The 20,072-nt window shown below is 39.5% G+C and overlaps 1 protein-coding gene across 2 annotated transcripts in view; it reads right to left on the bottom strand.

The window, feature by feature from the left end:
* MGMT (O-6-methylguanine-DNA methyltransferase) overlaps positions 1 to 18,014 on the bottom strand; it is a 286,389-nt gene extending 268,375 nt beyond the window's left edge. The window contains exons 1-2 of one of the 2 annotated variants that reach the window (XM_026651162.2): positions 17,921 to 18,014; positions 17,511 to 17,544 (exon numbers count right to left, since the gene is read on the bottom strand). The gene's annotated coding sequence lies outside the window, so the exon portion shown is untranslated. The remainder of the gene's footprint in view (positions 1 to 17,510; positions 17,545 to 17,920) is intronic. The other variant, XM_026651164.2, reaches the window with a different exon arrangement.
* Positions 18,015 to 20,072: the final 2,058 nt, after the last annotated feature.

Raw genomic sequence — 20,072 nt, 5'->3', positions numbered from 1 at the left:
GAGGGAGAGTGACAGCCTAATATGGGCCCCAAATGACACCGCTACTCAAATTAAATCGAATGTCAGGCACATGTGCACCAACCCTAGGATTCACACTGACACATAACTGAAGAACGTCTGTTGCCAAGTTCATCTACATTAACCCTTACTAGATCACTATTTGACTTACCCATTGAGTTATTGTCAATATGACAACTTATCCTTTCCTTTATGACTGAAGTTACAATGCTTATTCATCTGATAAAGCGATTGCAGGATTGATCCCTACTTTACAAATCATAGCAAGAAATGACAGAGGGAAAAGAATATGGGAAGGACGAGGGTTACAACAGTAAAAGGTTAAAGACCTTCTTTATTAGATGTACATTTTATTACATGTTCCCCCATTTGAACCCCAGGCATTAAATATTTATCTTTCTAGCAATATATATTGTTAAATTCACCATCAGATGAATTTATGAAGTGATTCTAATCAAGGTGTATTTCAGTAAGTATGGGACAGAAGAGCATAGGAGTACAGTTATAAAAGACTTGCTTATACGAAACTGAGAATTATTGTAAAAAAGTTATTTATTATTTGGAGAGATAAACTATTTGAAGGGGGACTATTTTTGTGTATTGCAGAACTCTTAGTATACTGGCAGTTCTAAACAAATACTTAACAAAAATAATAATCTGAATCAAAAAGAACTGCAAGGTGACATAACATAACCTAGTTGGAAAAGAAAAAAAAAATAAAGCAGAATTTGAAAGAATGAGACTCAATTTGAAGAAATTTTACAAGTAACAAATGGCAGAAATACAACATTAACATGCTCTTAGTAACTATACATCACTCTGCAAGATGTGCAAGATGCAAGAACTGTTGTCTGTTTTCACGGTGCTTGAGCTAAACTTCATTTAAATTAACTCCTGAATTAAGTTTTGATTTATACTTACAATAAGTGTTAAAAAATATTGTCACTTCACTTACATTAGTGTGGAACAACAACTAAACTAGAGCATTGCCTATTCTTGCTCAGAACCTCTCCTTACAAGATACGCTTTCAGTCCACAGAAATGTGTACATCTTAGCAGGGGGGAAAAAATTCACACTCTTTCCCGTCCCTGCACTCAAATGTGGCACTTGAAGCTGGGTTACTATAAAGTGGGAACTTCACAGAGGTCAAGTGTTGGATCTCAAGTGATAGGAAAGGGTGTTCTTTCTTTCAGCTCTCCTGCTGACTAATCCAGAGAAAAGCATTGTTTTGCATTCTAGTAAGATCCACTTGCTTCCCTATCTTCCCATTGGGAAATAAAATGTTGCAGAGACAGCAGCTGCTCATGGCTGAATGAAGGGCTGCTTTAATATGTCAGGTAAGCTAGACAACAAGCATTCATTCTGACTGAAGCAGCTTAGAACTGAACAGACAGCTCAAGAACAGAAGTGTATGGGACAAATCTATTCAGGAAACAGTTAAAATCCTTCTAACAGAAAACTTTACATATATTTATTAAAATTTGAATTACAGTATGTCCACTTATATTAATTAGATTTACCTGCCTCTCTCTCAGCAGGCCAGAAACCTACATCAAAATATGATTAGCAAGAAACAGCTCAAGCAGCAAAGTACTTATATTGATATCTAAACACCTCAAAATCTAAGCATTATACATAATTAGATGGATCTCTGATTCTCTTTAGCCATGCCCCTGCCACTTCTCTTACAATACTGCAAGAAAGCCAGAGTGAAGATGCGGATTTTACATTTTGTTCTGAAGGAGCTAAGGCTTGTAGTCATTCTAATTAAACCTCTTTTGTCAGCAAGTTCCACAGCTACTGGGACAGCTCCTTTTCCCATGTACTGGGACAAAACTTTTTTGTTTCAGAAAGTAGATATAGTAGCGAAGGAGACAGCAATTTTAGGCTTGATTCTGACCAATAGGGAAGACTCAGTAGCAAATCTGAAGGTGGGAGGCAATTCGGGTGAAAGTGATCATGAAATGATGATTTCATGATTCTAAGGAAAGGAAGGAGTGAGAACAACGGAATAAGGACAATGGACTTCAAAAAAAGTAGACTTTAACGAACTCAGAGAACTGGTAGGTAAGTTCCCATAGGAAGAAACCCTAAGGGAAAAAGGAGTTAAGGAGACGGGGCAGTTTCTCAGGGAGACAATATTAAAGGCACAAATGCAAACTATCCTTATGCAAAGAAAATATAGGAAGAATAGTAAGGGACAATATGGCTCCATCCGGAGCACTTTAATGACCTGAAAATCAAAAAAGAATCCTACAAAAAGTGGAAAATGGACAAATTGCTATGGAGGAGTACAAAAGAACAGCACAAGTATATAGGGACAAAATTAGAAAGGCTAAGGCACAAGATGAGTTACACCTAGCAAAAGGACATAAAAGGCAGTAAGAAAAGGTTCTTCAAATACATTAGGAGCAAGAGAGACGAAGGCAAGTGTAGGATCTCTACTTAATGGGGAAGGAGAGCTAAAAACTGATGGCATCAAGAAGGCTGATGTATTTAATGCCTATTTTATGTCAATATTCACTGGAAAGGCTAATGATGACCAGATACTCAATAAAATTTATATTAATAACAAGGAGGAAGGAATGCAAGCCAAAATATGGAAAGAACTGGTTAAAGAACATTTAGATAAATTAGATGTCTTCAAGTAGGCAGGGCCTGATTAAGTTTATCCTAAGGTACTGGAGGAACTAGCTGAATCAACCTCAGAACCGTTAACAATTATCTTCAAGATCTTATGAAGGATGGGTGAGGTCCCAGAGGACTGGAGGAGAGCCAACCTAATATCTACCTTTTAAAAGGGGGAAAGGAATTATGGAACACTCAACCTAACTTCAATACCTAGGAAGAACTGGAACAAAATTAAAAAATTATAAGCACCTAGAGAATAATACAGTTATAAGGAATAGCCAGCTTGGATTTGTTAAGAACAAATAATGTCAAACCAGCCTAATTTGCTTCTTTGACAGGGTTACTGGCCTAGTGGATAAGGGGAAGCAGTGGACGTGATATATCTTTATTTTAGTAAAGCTTTTGACAAAGTCCCACGTGACATTCTCATAAGCAAACTAGGGAAATGTCGCCGTGATGAAATTACTATAAGGTAGGTGCATAACTGGCTGAAAGACCGTATATCAAGGGTTCGCTGGCAAACTGGGAGGGTGCATTTACTGGGGTCCTGCAGGGATCTGTCCTGGCTCCAGTACTATTCAACGTTTTCATTAATGACTTGGATGCTGGAGTGGAGCGCTTGCGTATAAAATCTGCAGATGTCACCACCTCAGAGAGGTTGCAAGCACTTTGAAGGCCACAATTAGAATTCAAAACAACTTTGACAAATTGGAGAATTTATCTGAATTCAACAAGATAAAATTCTATGAAGACATGTGCAAAGTACTTCACTTACGAATACAAAATGGGGAATGGCTAAGTGGTAATGCTGTTGAAAAGGATCTGGGAGTTATTGTGGATCACAAATTAAATACAAGTCAACAAGGGTGATGCAGTTGCAAAAAAGGTTAATATTCTGGGGTGTATTAACAGGAGTATGTAGGTAATAGGAAGTAACTCTCTGCTCTACTTGACATTGGTGAGGCCTCTGCCAGAGTACTGTGTCCAATTAAGGGTGCCATACTTTAAAAACAGATGTGAACAAATTGAAGAGAGAGTTCAGAAGAGAGCAACAAAAATGACAACAGGTTTAGAAACTGATCTATGAAGAAAGGTTAAAAAAACTGGGCATGTTTAGTTCTGAGGAAAAGAAGACTAAGAAGGGACCTGATAGTCTTCAAATAAGTTAAGGGCTGTTATAAAGAGAACAGTAATCAGCTGTTTTCCATGTCCAGTTAAGATAGGACAGACAAGATATAATAGGCTTAATCTGCAGCAAAGGAGATTTAGGTTAGCTATTAGGAAAAAATCTCCTAATTATAGCGGTAGTCAAGTTCTGGAATAGGCTTCAAAAAGAGGTTGTGGAATCTCCATCATTGGAGGATTTTAAGAACAGATTGGACAAAAACCTGTCAGAGATGGTCTAGGTTTACTTGGTCCTGCCTCAGTGCAGGAGGCTGGATTTGATGATTACTCAAGGTCCCTTCCAGCCCTACATTTCAATGATTCACTCAAGTGATTGCAAGTGCCATTGATTCAGAATAATATAGCTGTTATGGGAGGTCATATTCAAATAAAGTGAAGAGAAATTGTAGGTAGCTTGGGCCAAATCCATTAAAGGCTTTGGAGATCATGAACAAAGCTTTAACTTCCATTCACATTCAAATATCATCCACAATACTTCATCAGGAAGCCAATATGACAGTTACTCAAACCAACACGCACTGGGTTCTGGGTTTTAATAAAGGCTTTGTGTTCAGAAAGCAATACACAGTCTAAAATAGTTCAGCAGGGTGTGATTCAGCATCCTTTATGGAAAAGTAGAATCTCTTAGCTTCTGTCAAAGCAGAAACTTGTAAGACTTGCTTGTGCTAAAGTCTGTATCTGCTAATGTTTTTTGCTACTGATATTTCAAATCTTCTTTCAGGCTTTTCATGTTCCAGTTCACCTAAAAACTGCAGAATCTGCAAAGACAACAGGCAGACAGGGATGTCTTGGTGTCAGATGATTGATTGCATCAGTCAGTGAGGGGTCAATGTCTCACAAGGTCTCCTTCTGCTTGGCCTCATGGTTAAGTATAGTTTTAAGGATATTTTAGTAAATCATGCAGAGGCCACAGCTTCAAAATCAGGTATCTTTGCCAAACCAGTTGAGATTGAGTGCATTCTCTGCTTGCTAGATCAAGGAATGGCGTAGGAATCTTTTCCAAAGCAAGCTACAGTTTTGCTTTCACAGCTGGATGCTAGAAGTCACAGTGGCAAGTTAAGTGAGATGTGTGTGTGGAAAAGAGTGGTAAATAAGGTTAAAACCAGAACCCACTTCCACACTCTTGAAAACTTCTAAAGACACATTATCAAACCATCATTAAACTGCCAGTTCCTGTACTTTATCTATTTTACCTTTCATTTTACTGCTCCTTAATAGAAACCATCTCCCACAGACCCAGCTTTCTTATTGTGGGTATTACATTCAATGACAGCATTGTGCAGTATTTGAGACACCACAATGCATAACCATAGACTACAAGACAAGGTAATAAAACTCCTTCTATACAAAAGAATACAACAATTAGTGGGAGGGGAGCTGGGAGCAAACTTTATATTTAGGTTGCCTAGCCTTTCCATTATAAAGGATTATTACGACCTTTATTAATAGTTTCAAATGCCTTCACTTTTTACAGCAAGTCTTTGCAATTAAACAAGGAGGTTGCTTATTTTACCTTCAAGACAGAGCATAAGTAGTGTATCTCATTATGCTAAGAACCCTTATGGGGGTGATCTGATGAGCAACCAGGTTATCCTGTTAGTGTGCAGTATAGCGATAATACCTACTACCATTGCTAATTTAGAGAAACTATATATCATTAGTTCTATGCTCCTCTACTAAAGAGGATCCCATTGGCAGAAGCATGCAGAGCAGGGCAAGCATCTAGCTTCTAAGGCGAAGGAAGGATTCTTCAGAAAGGGACTCAAAGCACATAGCTGCCAAGTTCTGTGCAGCCCCGTGCACGACATTTCAACAGTACTAAAGAAATATGCACTGATTTCCCCCTCAGGGACCACCTGAATAACAAGAGGCATGGAAAAGTCAGGAACTTATTTCTCATGCTCCTCATTGGGGGAACAAGGAACAGTTAGAACTAGAGTATTGGACTAAGGCATCGGGGGTTGCCAGAGGAACAGAAGGAGTGATACACCCTGGCACTATTTTGGGAGGGTGTTTGCAGCTGAGTCTGGACTGGGGATGTTGAGCATGTGTAGTAGCCTCCCTGTCACGGGGTAGGTACACCCTGTCACGACTGCTGGGTCAGGTATGGTGAGAAGGCGGCACAATTTCTTAGGCCTGGTCTACACTTATAAATTAGGCTGAAAAAGTCACATCTCTGAGCACTATAGCTACCCTGATCTAATCCCTGGTGTAAACGCAGCTATGTTGATGGAAGGATGCTTCCATCAACCTAGTTACCATTACTTGGGGAGGTGGAGATCCTACAGCAAAGAAAAAACTGCTTCCATCATTGCAGGAAGTGTCTACACTATGGCGCTGCTGTAGCACCGATAGTGTGGCCACAGCCTTAGAAAAAAAAGCAGCGTGATTCCTTTTTTGCCTCTAACCAGCTCTGCTGGCCAGTGAGGGCTAGGGCCCACTTCCTCAGTTTCCAGAAGAAAGTGTTAGGGGAAAGCTCACGAGGATACAGCCTATAACTGTGCCTGGTAGCTGCTTTGGGTGCAGAAGGAAAGAGTCTTGCAAAGCCCCTACCTCAGGGGCCAGTCACAATTTGGCTCATCTTTCACTGATCATCCGGGTTACGAATAATAGATTTTAAGAAATTTTTTTGTTTACCTTTAATAAGCCAAAGTCTGTAAATCATTTTAATAGAAGCACTGTGATAAGCACTATTAGAATAATAAAAAGGTATTTTTCTCAGTTCATCTGCTCATATATAGATGCTAGTAGTAGATTTTCCTTAAAAGGAAGTCTCGAGGATCCACAGAATTTAATGCTATCTGATTTTGGTACTGGAATAAAAAACTATTATATCAAGTCAGTATATGAATAAATTCCATATGAAAACATTTAAAGTACATTAGATTTTTGGTCAAGATGAAAGACTGAAAAAAATTCAAGCAATCTATTCTAATTGGGTTCCCATGGTAACTGTACAATTGGGTTTTTCAATATAACATCCCAAAGGCCCAATGCACACTTGTAAAATATACTTCAAACAGCCTGAATTGTTTTTACATTACAGCACTCCCAGGAAGATCAATTACTACACATCCCCACCCTAACTATTAGTGGCAGGAGATGTTAACACTATTGGCCATATTAACATAAAAGTCATGTAAGAAACCACCACATATCACAATAATTATATAAAACTAATCACACACTTCAGATTCATCAAACATGTTCTAAGTCATAAACCAATACTAGTCTTGTCACAGGATCATGTTTACCGAATGTAAGAAATCAACCCCAAATATATGCCAAACCATTTTGCTTCCTATATTGATTTCAAGGATAAACAGAATCAATCATTAATAATTACATTATAAGATGACCTGCAGGGTTAATCATATTCTTAGAGACTCTCACTCTGGAATTATCAACAAGCATAGCTGCACTAAAAAAAGATAGCTGAAAAGAATTCAAATCCACATTTTAAATATTAATAGCACAACATAAAACAAAGTGCATTCACTAACATGGGACTCAGTTTTATTTGCACTAATTATAGCAGCAATCTTCTTGCTATTCTATTTAAGACTGAGTGTTTCTATTATAAAGCCTTATTTTCAGAGGTTGATAACTTAGCCCTGTTGGTTCCAGGATGAAATTTTTATGCAACTATTCTACTCAAAACCATATTTCAGTTACAGCACCACAATGTAAATAGGTTTCAGAGTAGCACAATGTAAATAGACATCATTAGTTTAAGTTGTTGTTTCACCAAGTAGTTTGAGCTTTCATTTTGGATGTACTGAGCTCCCATCTCTGCCACCTTCAACTGGCGTTGTGGATGCTCAGCCCTTCTGAAAATATCAGGCCCGAAGTGGTAACACTTTTCTTTAATGAGGAAGATCCACAAATTCTGACAGTGGAAAGTGTTTTTGGAAGAAGATACAAGCTTCTTAACTCTGAATGCAAGCCCATCTGCTCCTACTGAAGAGCCCACCAGTCACCTAGTCTTCCAGAGCTAAAACGGAAACGTTGACACTTCCACTCCAAGACACAGGACTCAACATCAACCTCTTTTCTTCCTACAATTTTAACATGTAATGTTAATCAAACTGGTCCAGGGTATTTTTTTTTGTTTGTTCTTGAATCAACATGACCAGAATTCCTCAGGTATCAGAGTCTGTGGACCTGTCTGAAAGAAAATTCACAACAATTGTCTACACACATTGTACGAAGATGATCAGAGTACTATAACAGCTTTTCTGAAGCTAGCGTGATCCAAGTTAAGAGTTCTCAAGTTATTTCAATACGAAGGCACTTCTTAACAGAAAGATTGTGGAAACTATCATGATTGGAATGGGGAAGAGATTCAAAGACCATATCCCCAGCTCGCTGATGGCAAATTAACAAAAGTTTATACAATTTGTGTAGCTCATTTACAGTATTAGATGCTGTACATTCGGCCATGTAACTCAGTCAAGTTTAAAAAGAAATTAAAAGTAATTAAAGTTGCTCAATAATAAAATCAGTGTACTTTAAAATTTAAAAATAAACATTTTTATCTATACCAGGCAAATCCAACTTGCTTTATTCACATAAGTAATCCCACTCATGTGACAAGTATCAGAGGGGTAGCCGTGTTAGTCTGGATCTGTAAAAAGCGACGAAGAGTCCTGTGGCACCTTATAGACTAACAAACATATTGGAGCATAAGCTTTCGTGGGTGAAAGCTTATGTTCCAATAAATCTGTTAGTCTATAAGGTGCCACAGGACTCTTTGTCCCCACTCATGTGAGTAAAGCAAGCAGGATTTAGCCTGTTGTGTGCAACCGTATATGTCTAGATTTTGCATTCAAGCTGATGGCTACAGAACACACACACACATACACATGTCACCAAGTGTCATTCTTATAAATGGCCAGGGCAGAGGAGCTCATTCAATAGCAAGGAAACAGTACATAACACTAGAGCCCTGCAGTGGGACTGGGGTCCTCCAGGACCCACTGCTATAATAGCGGGAGCAAGTAAAATGTACTTTGTTGTGGGTTGAATTGGGTGGGCAAAATAAAAAAAAAAAAAAGACCAATATTTAGCAGGAAAACACTAAATCTCTCGTCAGTTTATCATAAATAGAATTTCAGTGATGTAAACAAGTTTTTTTTTAAATAAAGGTTTTAATACTTAAATTTAAGTGAGGAATAGAAAGATCTGATGTCTATTACAACAGGAGTTAAAGTATTCTTTTACAAAGTTTAAGCAAGACTTGTTTTATTCTTTTAGTGGTAAAAAATGTGTCTGAATTCCATTTATGTATATGACAGTAACCCTGTTTTGGTTTTGGTTTTAGTAGCATGGGGACATCTCTCTCTCTTGCTGGATCTTAAGGTTTTTGTGGGTGAGAGCAGGATAAAAAAAATGCAAGAAACAAGGTGGGAGTGGGTATTGCAGAGCGGGATTAAAAAAAAAATAGTCTTGTGCAGGGCTCTACATAATACCACTAACAACTACTGAAAAGATACATTGCATTTCAATGTGCTAACTACTGAAAATAATTATTTCGTTGCTTGCATTTTACTGATTGATCTAGGGCACAGACAATTTAAATATAATTATAATGGCAATTGATTACTCAGCACCATCATTTACAAGGCAGCATTAGTATATGTTATTTACTAACAAGACCTGGCGGAAGGGAACAAGGTTTGCACAGGCAGTGTGTAGTTAGCATGATTTAGATGCCAGCAAAACAAATCTTAGTTATTAATTCCAAACTGGGCTGTATCTTGCTAATGCATGCTATTTTAATAAAAATCTTTAATTCCTTTATGTGATCTGACCTTAATGCACTAAAAACTGGCTTTTGAATACTGCAATTTAGCTTCCAGTATTTCAGCCGGAAAGTGAGAAAAATCAAAACCATTAAACCAATGAGCTGCCTTAACCAAAAATATAGCTGAATTCAGGATATTTAAGTTCTGGAATAGGCTTCCAAGGGTAGTTGTGGAATCCCCATCATTAGAGGCTCTTAAGAACTAATTGGACAAACACCTGACAGGGAGGGTCTAGGTTTACTTGGCCCTGCCTCAGTACAGGATCCTTCTCAATGTCCCTTCCAGCCCTATGTTTCTATGATTAAACTATACATTTAAACAGAAAGTAGGAGTAAAAGCTAGAACATACCATGACCCCACAGCCAGATACATGTGGGTAGACTCCTATATCAATACAAAATTCTAATGACATCACATAATCTCCACATAGGCTTAGAGGTCAGCGCGTGCTGAGGCAATTGCTTAGTGTACGCATGTATGTACGATATAACTATGTCAATGCTAAATGTTCTAGGAACCTCAATTTTCACATTCTCTGACTTTGTGATACTAACCATACAGCTTGAATATTGTATTAATTCAAGGTTTTTGTTGTGCATTTAAGCTGTGACTTTCAAGGGACCCCAGAGAGATAAGCACCCAAATTCCATTGATTTTTCAATGGGATTTGGGTGCCATTGTAGGCAGTCTCATCATACCATCCCCTCCATAAACTTATCAAGATCAATCCTGAAACCAATTGGGTTTTTTGTCCCCACTATTCTTCCAGTACTTCACTTCTCTGATGGTTAGAACCTTTGCCTAATTTCAAGCCTAAACTTATTGATGACCAGTTGATATCCATTTATTCTTGTGTTCACACTGGTGCTTAACTTAAATAACTCCTCTCCCGTGGTATTTATCCCTCTGATGTATTTATAAAGACCACTCATTTCTCCCCTCAGCCTTCTTTTGGTTAGGCTAAACAAGCCAAGATCTTTCAGACCAAGGAAAAAGCACTAGCCCTCAGTAAGCCACCCCCACCACACACATTTTCTCATCTTTTCCATAACTCGTAAACATATGCAGGCATCATGCTTAAACTGTACAATGCTAAACAATTCCAGATTTAAGCAGAGAACAGGTATAGAAAATTGCATCCTAAAAGGTTAAACTAACTATGGCGTCTAGGGTATTAAAGCTCAAATATTTGGAATATGCTCCTGTTAGCCACCAAAATACACCACTGTCAATTCTTGTGCTGCGTTCTGGTATGAAATAGTTAATAAGCAGTGAAAGTTGACCTGAAAAGGATCATGGATTAGTACCAAAATGATGGTGCATTTTGGTTTTTTAAAAAACTCCTCCATCCCCAATTACTTACCATCCATGATCTATACTTTCTAGTTATGGTCACACTTGAGTTCTTTTTTAGAGTGTACTTTTCGGCAACCTAGAGCAGATCATCACACAAATAATATTTTTTGCAAGAAACTATTGGAAGAACAATATATGGGAAAATATGTCAGCGCATATTAATGCTATCTTTGTAAGATATAACTCAGTTTCCTGTACTTCCATGTATGTATGACTCGACTCCTGCCAAACCATGGCCTACTTTGGGGCAATAAACGTGGTGATCAATTTAATTCTCTGCTGTAAAATTACAAGATTAAGGCAGCATTTTTGGTGTTCATGTTTTTAGGTGCAAATTTCTTTTATTAGACTTTCACAAAACTCAAATATCTTTCTGTACGTCTGTGCCAGTTTCCTTGTGGATGGTGTACTGGTGTTCTACAAGGCTGCACTATCTCCATTAGCAATCTAATGCATCAGTATGAAAGAGAGTTTCCAGACCTGGAAGACTGAATTTATGATGCCAGGACAGGTCAGGTTTCTTTTCATAGAATATCAGGGTTGGAAGGGACCTCAGGAGATCATCTAGTCAGTGAAAAATTTCTAGAGAGAGTTAAAAAGTTTGCAAGAGTAACTAGGAAATGTAGCTGTGTCCTGTCACTTCCTTACAGATTTCAACATTCAAAAATTAGAACTGTTGTCCTACATTTTCCCATTAGTTACATTCTCTTCACCAACCCAGATATCTTATGAACACTCAGTGAACTAGAGAATTGCACAATCTGTCAATAAAGTAAGCGTATTTTGAACTACTGTCCATATGACTCAATTTGTCAGTAAAAACTGCCACCAGCGCTGTGCTTGCAGAAAAATGTCCATAAATGCATTATTGCGACTGGCAGATCGATGTCTATAATAAAAACAAATAGATTTAACAAGTGCTTGCTTTTACGACTTATGCTATTGGTAGAATGTGCATTCAGTTTCACCCTTCGACTTCTGGGAATGGGCAATACAGGCTGTGTTGGATACTTGCTGACTACACTAGTGTTACAAACAGGAAATATTTCTAACACAGGAAATCTTTTAAAGTATTAGGCTGAATACACCTAGGATTTAGCTCATTGTTCTAAACATTTTTTCCAAAACCTGCATATTTAACAACTAAAATAATGAAAAGAATTAAGCAGAAAACTGAAACTTATTTTTAAAACAATTGCATCCCAGGCAGACTGGCTTACTACTTTTAAGGCTGGTGCAGAAAAACTGTATTTTTGCTCCCTAGGGGCCACGATTCAGCTACTATGCCACTAATCTAATTGAGAATAACCATCACTGTTCACACAGAGTTTCAACATTCAACATGTGGGCAAGGGTATCACCTTTTATATCAGCAGCCTCTGGGGTAGTGTAAGAAGGAAATTATGTATTGCTTAGCTAGAGCATGACTGGGTGTAGTGGCTGTCACAGATTGGTTTAACTTTTAAGGATTACAGCTGTTTTAGCTCTACCACATACTTAACTGTGCACTTAAGTAAGGGACAACATTAACAAAAACTACCATCTATTTCCTAAACCTGTTCTTCTTTTGGCTGTATATACCTTTCCAGACTATTAGGTTTCTCCTCTTTGCAACTGAAGTTAATTTATTCTGTCACCTAAATCTACACTTTAAAAAACACTGTTAAATCCCAGTTTGCTTCGGAACAGTCTTTCCACATTATGCAGTTTTCCCAAAATGAACTGCCCAACTCCCTGATTTTGCCTTTTAAGTAAACTCCGATAGCCTTTCCAAAGGGCACAAGCTTCTCCTTCAGGCTACTATCTCTTTAGTGATGCCATGAATTGATTCTCTACATATGTTAAGCGTTAAACAGTGGTGACAAGTTAATTACAGAGTTATCAGGAGATAAAGAAGTCACGGTAACACAAGTTACAGTATAACTACTATAGTTTCCTATGGATCTTCCGTGTAGTTGCTGAATAAATGGTGTAATTAACTTGTCATGGATCGGAATGCAGATAGAAGCTGCCAAACCCATCCTTACAAGCCCCTAAATAACCTATTTGGCTACGTTGATGACAAAATCTTTGAGTAAAAGTTGCTTCTATCCTACCAAATACAAGCAAGATTGTAGGAAAGTTTTAGTGTTTAGGGCATTCCTACTTATAAATCTAATCAAGTCTATGAGCAAAATTATACTGTTTTATTTTTACTAAATGTTGATAAACCTACATTGTATGGATAGATAAAACACTCACAAAACGCTGTTGAGAAAAAAACAAAATACATAGCAACTTCAGAACTTTTAGAGTGAGTATCCTGTATTTCTAGGTACGTAGGAGAAATAGCCTATGGTATTAAGGAAATCATTTTTTATTTTCAAATCTAAGACTATTTAAGCTTGATAGACATGATGGCACTTAAACAGGCTTTCAAAGGAAAACACTGAGAAGGCACTGCTCCAGCTAGCCAAATTTAAGAATTTTACACAAAGAATAAAAAGCCCTCTACATTTTCTGGAAGAGAAAAACTACTAAACTAGTAATTATGGTTTGAGACAAGATATTCAAAAGGTGTGAACACTGGGCAGGGAACCAAATCCAAAGTGCCCCATCCACTTCTACGGGGCGTTAATAAAAACCCTGCAGATCTCAGCCTGTAGGGCAGGAGACGGGGATGGATGTAAAGAATATATCACCTCTGTGAACTTCTTCCACCCTTCTCTCCAGAGATCCTGTAGAAGCGCTGCCAGAGTTAGGGATTCATACACAAGGAGAACATGCTCACCACAACTGAACATGGTGGAACAGCTGAAAGAATAGGGGTGATTGCTCTTTTAATGGATCCATTGTCCTTGGGTTACCACGGGAGGGAAAATAGACTGTATCTGAGCTAAGCCAAGGGAGAACTAAAGTGCCCAGTTCAGGTGGGGACACAGAACCAACTGGTGCATAAGGGAAGAGGGCAAGGGGTATTTATACCTTGTGTCCTCCAGACAGAACTCTGTCTCATCACAAACAGCATCCTTCCACGCACCACATATCCACAGGATCAGAATAAGGACTGTATCTTTTATGATCTGCTGTGAGTATTGCACTAGTTGCCTTTTTTCTTTTGACACTGAGAAGAAAGTTTTCCTTCACCACCAGATTGGCCAAGGCAAGATGGATGGGTTTTGGTTTTGGATTTTTTATTGTTGGTTTTTTTTGCTTTCCCCTTGGCAGTTCAGGGACTCATTAGGGTAGGTCAGGAGGTTAGGAAAGATGTCACAACTTAGTAGGTAGCAAGTGTGCAGTGCAGATATCATTTAAAGGTTTGATTCCCTGCTAAACCAGGTTGGAAGTGGATTTAAGGGAAGGCATCCTCTAAGAAAGCGGGGTAATTGGCTCCTAATATTTGTACACCAGGGGAGAAAGCTTCCTTTTTTTCATCCCTGCCCCTTAACAAGGGGAGGGCAGCAGTAACCCAGCAATGGGCCAGGACTAGGTTGGAAAGAGGGAATAGGTGATAATGATTAAGGGAAGAATAATTACATGAACTGTACAATTTCCTGTTTGTTATCCCCAGATGTAGGAAGTTAAAAAAGCTGTGACTTAATTATACCACACACATTTCATCTTGTCTTTCTTCCTGAATGGACCAGACAAGGACTGGTTTGGTAGGAGAGGGGCATCAGCTCATTAAATCTCCATGGGAATTCCACATGACACTTACTTCTGACTCAGCTGAGGAACCTACCTCAACAGGCAGGGAGGAATTTTTCTGTGGGCAGGCACCAATAGTAGATTCCATACTATGGCTCCATTGAAGCTACATTTGCTATGCAATGAAGGGAAGACTAAAGGCCATATACACAGTTCAGCAGCATATAATTTCTATATAGTTACCTTGGCCTCACATGGACTGCCAACATTCAAAGGGTTCTCAGTCGAAAACTTTCACACTTCCACAAAAGGGTTAACCCTAGCTCCCCCAAACAGAATATTCCACAAGCAATCCCATGGAATTTCTAATCTGGCATATGTTTTCCTCACACTCCCCGCATAGGGACAATTTGGACTCAAGAATTAATCAGCTCTGCCACTAAGTGACCTTGAGCAAGTCACTTATTCACACTGTCTCTTTATTTCACTGCTTGAAAAAATGAAGATAGTCACCTGTGATACAGAGTGAGTAAGGATTAATACTTATAAATTGTTTTGAAGATTTGAAATACTATAGAAGTGCAGCATTCTATCATTTAATAAGGTGAAAGCAGAGATCAAAATAAAAAAAAATAAGAAATGAAGAAGATGCAGAAATTAACAATAACTACACTATGACTTGCTTGAGAATGATGAAGTAGCAAACAAAGAGGATCTTTATATTTACTATCTATATTTTTACTGTTTGTATTACATATATAGCAATAAACAAATACTCCTTATTAACCTTCATTTTGCCTTCTCCTTACATTAAAATAAAAAAAGGAGTGACAGATTTGGCACCATATTACCAAATATTTTCTACAGAGGAAACAATTATCCTCAGCCCAGATTGAGCAGATAAATTCTGGAACATAGTTCATTCTGTCTACAATATTACTTGCTTCCCTTTTTTTCCCCACCATAGGGAGATTTTGTATGACAGAAGTAGATACAGGGCATTTGAAGGGTTTAGTTTTGTTGTTGTAGGACAGGCCCTAAGGAGTCACCTATTTGCTTGACATAACAAGAGATCTGGTATTTCCATTTTTATCTCAGATCCAAGATGATGAAAATACTAGAAGGCAACCAGATCTCCCAATTCACTGTAGCCTGAGGGAACGGAGGACAGGGTGACCTGCAATAAAACAAGAATGAGGAGGAAAACTGAAATATTTAGCAAAAAGAACGAGGAGTACTTGTTGCACCTTAGAGACTAACACATTTATTTGGGCATAAGCTTTCATGGGCTAGAACCCACTTCATCGGATAAAAAAAAATGGGTGTTGCCATACCAACTCTAACAAGACTAATCAATTAAGGTCGGCTATTATCAGCAGGAGAAAAAAAACTCTTTTGTAGTGATAATCAGGATGGCCCATTTCAAACAGTAGACAAAAAGGTGCGAGTAATAGTAGGGGGGAAATAGTTTTTAGTCTGTGTAATGACCCATCCATGCCCAGTCTTTATTCAAGCCTAATTTAATGGTGTCCAATTTGCAAATTAATTCCAGTTCTGCAGTTTCTCGTTGGAGTCTGGTTTTGAAGGTTTTTTGTTGGATAATTGCAACTTTTATGTCTGTAATTGAGTGACCAGGGAGGTTGAAGTGTTCTCCGACTGGTTTTTGAATGTTATAATTCTTGACGTCTGATTTGTGTCCATTTATTCTTTTGCGTAGAGACTGTCCAGTTTCCCCATGCTAATTTTCCCCCTACTGTTACTCACACCTTCTTGTCAACTGTTTGAAATGGGCCATCCTGATTATCACTACAAAAGTGTTTTTTCCTCCTCCTGATAATAGTCTCATTAGAAGTGGGTTTTAGCCCACGAAATCTTATGCCCAAATAAATTTGTTAGTCTCCAAGGTGCCACAAGTACTCCTCGTTCTTTTTGCTGATACAGCCTAACACGGCTACCACTCTGAAACCTGAAATATTTAGGATTACTCTGCAGATTCCAGATGCAGAGTCCTACTGATACCACTAGTTTATGAGTGCTTGCATCCTTCTACTGTAGAAAATACTCAGAGTCTGGACTCAACTCCACAGTGCTCATGAAACCAAGAACCCCATTACTAGGAATTTTTTTCCCAGCTGTCTCCTTCATGTATTGTAGGATTGTACAGTGTAAATTTCAGTGAGATATTTAAAGTAAGGTTTTATTTTGAAGAGGGTTCACAAAAATTGGCACCTTCTTACTCATCAAGTCTGCTTTCTGGGTGCATTAGTCATATCTCATTATTCAGTGATGAGAATGCAGATTTTTAAAGACACTTTTTACTAGCTGGCCCCCGAAGAATCAACACTGCTCTGGGAAAGCCTAACTTTATTTTCTCCAGCCCCACATAGCCACAGAATTGTTAACTAAGTCCTGCTTTTAGTGCCATCCACACCAACCCATTTGGTCTTCAAATTATGCCCTTAAGAACTGCCCCTAGAAGCAGTAGATTGCAAAGGTGCAGCCAAGGACATAATTTGAGATTGGCGGGATTCTACAGGTGTAAAAGAGATTAGCATTTGGCCAACAGAATCTTTACTACTGTGATCTTGAATTTGCAGGCCTGACAGCTAAGAAAAGCTCTCTTTTTATTTGTAAGCTGAACAAATGCGATCTGGAAGTCACTGAGACACAATCCGTGTGGACCCCCACGCTGCCTTTTTCAAAGAGTCACTTTGGGAGAAGCAGCACACTTTCAGTTTCATCTCATTCTCTTGAAAATTTCCTAGTCAGAATGTCCCAGCTGGATACCACCCTACACTAGAGAAATGCACAGCATGTTACAAAACCCTAGCAAAGCTTTAAAAACACCCAAACAAACAAAGGGAGGGAAGGGGAAGAAAACAAACCTTCAAGCACTTTCCCAGGCTGTTCAAAGGGAAGCTGCAGGCACACCAAAAAAAAAAAAAAAAAAAAGTTTGAAGAGGGGACTCTTAAACCTGCTCTCCCTCCCCAACTTTGTTTTTTTAACTACACTAGGGGTTTCAATGACTTTCTAACAAATAAATATGGGGCCCAGCTCCATCTTTCCCTTGTACGAATAAGCCTAAACGAGCAGGCCCAGTTATTCTACATGTGTCAACCCAGCCCCCACTCCTCAGCACGGCCGCAGCAAAAGGGAGGAGCCAGGGGAGGCGTTTGCATTTGCAAGCCACTAAGGCCTCCAGGGCTTCAGCACGAACCCCCTGACCTGGAGCAAGGGGAAGGAGGAGAGCGGGGACTGAAAACACCAGCTCAGACTCTACTTTGCCCATCTCACCCGCTTTATGCCGCCATCGCTGGCTTTAGAGGGGCCGCAAGAAAATGCACCAGCACTCACCGCTCTGCAGAAGGGATTTAAAAAAAAAAAAAAACCACCAACAAAACCCCCCTAAGACACCACCCCAAGAACAAACGCGGCGCCCCTGCTGCTGCGAGCCCGCTGAATTTCCTCTTACGCAATTTGCACGAGTTCGCTTCAGTGTCACGTGCGCCAATCCTCCTCCCCCGGCGAGCGCGGTGCTGGCACACCCAGAGCCCTGCTGCGCCCCGGCGCACCTGCCGGGCGCTGGCGGGCAAAAGGAGCGGCCCCGGCCGGGGCCGTAACCTATGGCTGAGGGGAGCGGGAGCGGGAGCGGCAGTTGCTGCGGGTTGTTGTATGAAGGGGGAAAACAGGCCACTGGGAGGGTTAGTGAAGGGCCAGGCTCGGGTGGGAGGTTTCCTGCGAAATTTGCAGGGAAAGGGTGAAAACCGCATAGATTCCGCTGCTTTTTTAGCTCCAGTCAACATTCCGCTGCTCCTACTGCATCAAAATAAAACCCAGACCCCCGCTAAAGCACCTTAATGCATGAACCCGGGGAGGGGGGGGCGGAGAAGACTAGATCTGGTACCCAGATCCAGGTGGATCTTGGCAGTCTTTGTTTCCAAACCCTCAAATTGTACCACTGAACTGGAGAATGAGCATAGCTTCTACTGCACCAAAAAATTTGGCCCCGATTCATCCTGACTTACTAACACTGGAAAAATGTACCTGTGGTTTCTGGATCCTGCCAGTTTTTAGCCCCAGTACTCCCAAGTTCTAAACACAGTAAAAATGTAGGAGCTCCTAGGGCACCCAAAAATGACAGATTGGTGTGCAACAGGAGCTGAATCCAGACAGCATTTGTATTCCAAACCCCAAAATTCACAAATATGTCTGGTACTATCTGCCCCCCATCACATCCTAGCGCCTCACAAATCTTTAATGTATTTATCCTCATAACAGTCCTGTAACTGTGCTGTTATTCCCGTTTTACAGATGGCACAGAGAGCCTAAGTGACTTGCCCAGAGTCATCCAGTACATGAGTGCTGGAGCAGGGAATTAATCCCAGGTGCCACAAGTTCCCAGCCCACACTCTTAACCAGTTGGAAATCTTTCCTCTCAGAGAAAAGTGCAGCTGTCCCAAATTGGCTGCAAACATCCAGACTCCAGTGTATCCTTATATAATAAATAGACCCACAAAAATACAGGTTGGGGATGTAGGGGATGTAGGGATGGTCTAGACCAGTGGTTCCCAAACTGGGGTTCGCGAAATGTTACAGGGGGTTCTCGGGAAAAAATTCCCTAATGGCGGACAGAGCTGTCCCTAGGGACCTCAGGCACCATGGGGCCAGCAGCCCGGAGCCCCTGGACTTCCAAGAGCTAAGCAGATCAAAGCAAGCATATCTATCACACTGAAGAGATTTAAACTTCAAGACTCCTTATAAGAAATGGAAAGGGAGGTAGATATTTTTTGCTGTTTTTAAAATTAAATAGGCAGCTAGTATTGTTTTTAAAATTATTATGAAGAACAAGTTTAAGCTTTGTTGTAACGTGCGTTGTTTGCCTGGACTGCTCAAGACCTGAATGCTTGTGTAGGAGGAACTCTGTAAGTTGGCTTCTTAAATACCTTCATGCTTGTTTCACATCTGATACTCCTTGATGAAACATAGGAGCCTTGTCTTATAACAGGCTTATTCAAAGTGATACAAGCTACGAAAGTGAGATCTTGGAAGAGTGTTGCCGTTTTCATAATGTAATAAGAATACTGTAATGATAAATAATAATAATAAATAGTGTGTAATAAGCATGTCATAAAAACAAATTTTATATTTCCAAGATCACTGCTTTTATAATTTATACTCAGGTAAAGTTGAAAATCCCTGGAAATATTCATTTTTAGGAGGGGGTTCGCGAGACTTGACATTTTAGTGAAAGGGGTTCGCAGGTTGTTAAAGTTTGGGAACCACTGGTCTAGACAGTATTTGGTCCTGCCATGCGGGCAGGGGACTGGACTCGATGACCTCTCGAGGTCCCTTCCAGTCCTAGAATCTATGAATCTATAAAAATTGTCTGGATTCAGATGCTGGGTATGAGTTCTTGTGACACTATGTCTTGTTCTTGAGTATGGGT

The sequence above is a fragment of the Terrapene carolina genome, unplaced genomic scaffold (assembly GCF_002925995.2).
Source record: "Terrapene carolina triunguis isolate 2854851 unplaced genomic scaffold, T_m_triunguis-2.0 Scaffold95, whole genome shotgun sequence".
Lineage (NCBI taxonomy): Eukaryota > Metazoa > Chordata > Testudines > Emydidae > Terrapene > Terrapene triunguis.
Note: the sequence above shows the minus strand (reverse complement) of the source record. Positions and strands in the feature narration are given on the sequence as shown.